Below are 3,456 nucleotides of genomic sequence, written 5' to 3' on the forward strand. Positions count from 1 at the left end.
TTTCCAATTAAAGGACAATCGGAACGGGATTTATTATAAATATTCAGAGTCGCCACTTGGGAGATTAAGGGTGTCCCAAGTCACCGGTTGAATCCCGAACCGAGGAAATTATTGACTCTGTTAACAGTCCGCGGACGAGAAATCCGGATAAGGAATTCTGTTAACCCGGGAGAAGGTGTTAGGCACTCCCAGGTTCCGTGGTTCCAGCACGGTCGCTCAACTGTTGTATTTGATTTTATCTGATTTTAAAACATGTTCTAACCTATGTGCCTTTTATTAATAAGCCGCTTTTATTTTTATTTTTAAGAATTGCAACGTCGTGAAAATGCGTCTCGAACCACGTCACACCAGTGCACCCGTGATTGTTAACACATTTCGACTTCGTTGAGATTTGGATTTGGGTCACATAAATGTGCACCCACTTTTAGGAAGGTAATATTATTAAAATACGCGCCTAAAGCAACTAACGTATTACTAACTTTGTGGGAGGCCATGGAATTCGCTAAATGGCTCGTCCCGAAGTCTAAATATATATATTTTTTAAAAAAGTAATTAAAGAGGGCCATGCAATTTGTGATTTGATTTGGCGAGACTCGTCTCATTTTTATTATTAAAAGGTCAACCTAAAGCAAACTAAAATTTTCTATTTATCATTTGTCTCTAAAAGGCCAATTAATTCACAAATATAAATTCGGACTCCAAATTTAAGTCCGAATTCAAACAAAAGGGAAGACCCTTTTAGCTTGAACCCGCTACCTAATTCGAAACCCAATTTTATATTTGTAAATTAATTCCCTATTCTCCTAATTAATTGATATCTCCAAATTTCAAACAATAAGGTAAAGTTCTCACATCTAACTCACTATTTGACATGAGAGTCTAAATTCACATTAACACAATGACCAAACTTGCAACATGAAGTGAATCTACCCTATTTCAAACGAGATTGAGTCCATATTTGCTTGAATAAGGGGGCGGCCCAATTTGGCTCTTAAAGGAGCCTAATTCCCCTAGTGTTTATACGATAGTCAGGCCTAGGAAACAACTTATACCAAATTCAGCTGCTGAGCGGATCGTCTGGGCTTAGCGTTTAAGCCCAGAAATACCATTCGAGTTGAATCCACACTATGCTAGTCATGAATTGAAGGTTGGATACAAAGTTACAATGTTATACCCCCTCCTAATCAATTTGTTAACATGCTCAATGATAATGTCTGAATTCTATTTTTGTTTTTTACAATGTGGTTTCCACCTTAGTAAATCAACACACTGAGATACGATCTAAATCTAACAGTTTAATCATGCTATTGCTATTACTAATTATCTCGGATATAGTAACAATTCCAGTTAACCAATTAAACTTGAATTACGCATGAACATAACTATATTTGTTGAATCAAGTCAGAACAAAGCTAAGGAGCTCAAGCAGCCCAGGATTCATACGATTTGGCATTAACCATGCTGGACAAATATATCTAAAATCTAGTCAGCCGCAAACATACAACCCAGGCAATACTTATCAAAAAAAAAATAACAGTCCATTTATACAGTTTTAAACACATAATCGTCTTTAATTACCAAACTTCAAACAGATGTATGAAAATAGAATTAAGCTATATTTAAACCAACATAAGGTTCAGGAGTCTCAACAGCCTAGTCTAGCTCAGTTAAAATGAAACGTTAAGGTAAAAATTCTACAGCAGAACCAGCTCCAATTTCATTTCATGTTGTCAATAAGTGATGATATATCAAAGCTAGCTCGAAATGTGTACCTGGATATAAGAAATGTAAGAAGAAGAAGAGAGGATCAGCAGAGCTCAGAGAATCAGCAAAGGTAATCCAACAGTAACACAGCAATCAACACAGCAATCAACACAGCCAATTTTTCAGCCCAGAAGTGACTCGGTAATTCCAGAAATATTTTAAACCAAATGAAACTGATGTATCAACCCCAAAACAGCATCCAAATACCAAGAAATGAACACAGGAAAGCAAAACACTCAAACTAAGATCACAGTTGACTCGAATCTCCCAAATCCACTGCCTAGATGACTCAAACTGTCTTCAATCCTCAAATATTGAACAAAACACAAGGAAATTCAAGTTGCTTTCATCCTATATGAGCTAGAGAATTGAATTCAATGATCAAATCTGAAAATGACCTAAATAACACTAATGTAACAGTAATTTTTGGGATTTTTCTATTAGATTTCTATTGTTTTTGGATTTTTGAAGGTTTGAATTTCAAAATCAGATCTGAAATTGGAGAGGAAGTTTTGGGGGGAATTTTTGAGCTCAAAAACCTGTTTGTGAAGGCAAGGGCATGCCATTTTATAGGCAAACAAGGGGTAAGCATCAGATTATAAGTATTTCATTTAGGCCCCTTAACTTGTTGGCTTGTGACTCAAGCAAGTATGCACATTTTTCTGAAATTCTAGTTTACCCCCATCTCTAGAAGGTTCTAGTAGTTTCAGATAAAACCTACACACTTCTGCCTAATTCTATTTATCCGAACACCCTTGAACATTCCCTGAAATTACTCCCCTAGGTCACCATTAACCTATCCCTTTTTTAATTAAACAAGGTCAATTAGAATCGACCAAAGAACCAAGAAGAACCATTAATAAACTGGATCCGCCTATGAACTAACAGGATGAAATCAAATTTCACTTAAACTAAATCAAGCATTAAGTATGGCCTAAAGGGTCAATTAAAACTAAAGCAAAATCGAACTACACATAGCAGACTTTATGCTAATCACTAATCAATTTATTTAAAATTTCAACAATCATGCAGAAAATAAACCAAATAAACTATTGATTCTTTACAAATAGAAAACAAGACCTAAGTTAATTAATCCTAGCAAAATAGTGATCAAGGAACAGAAACACATGAAGAAGAGAAGAGAAAAAATAACTAAGAAAAGACTCACTTACGATGTCTAGGGTTCTGCTTCTTATTATGGTAACAGTCGAGTGATGAACGCCTTAAGTGGTAGAATATTCATGCAGACGATGATGGTATCATATTGTGCCAATTTGGTATGACTTGGGGTATTTAGGGCTTCGCCGGAAAATCTTCAAATTAATATTCGAACCGTTCTAGGCATATTCGAGACAAACTAACCGGGGATTTGGATAGGGGAAGGGAAGGCGATTCATTGGTGTAAATTTGGGCCGGTTTGGGTGAATTGTTGTCATGGACGGAAAAATTTCAAACCTATATTCGAGGCTTTAGGGTAAGATTCGAGGGAAGCCATTGACGGATTTGAGAAGAGGATGAGAAGAGGAACAAGGGGTGTTAATTTGGGGCTCGTTGATGGTGGTGCCGCCATCGCCGGCGGTGGGGAATTAAGGCGGCTCCGGTAGGGTTTTTGGTGTGAGGTCTCTGATGAGACGAAAGGAGGGAGAGTGACTGAGAGGGGTAGGGGGGGTAATTTCGAGACATATAAGTATT

This window comes from Nicotiana attenuata, unplaced genomic scaffold (assembly GCF_001879085.1).
Source record: "Nicotiana attenuata strain UT unplaced genomic scaffold, NIATTr2, whole genome shotgun sequence".
In the NCBI taxonomy this organism is placed as follows: domain Eukaryota; kingdom Viridiplantae; phylum Streptophyta; class Magnoliopsida; order Solanales; family Solanaceae; genus Nicotiana; species Nicotiana attenuata.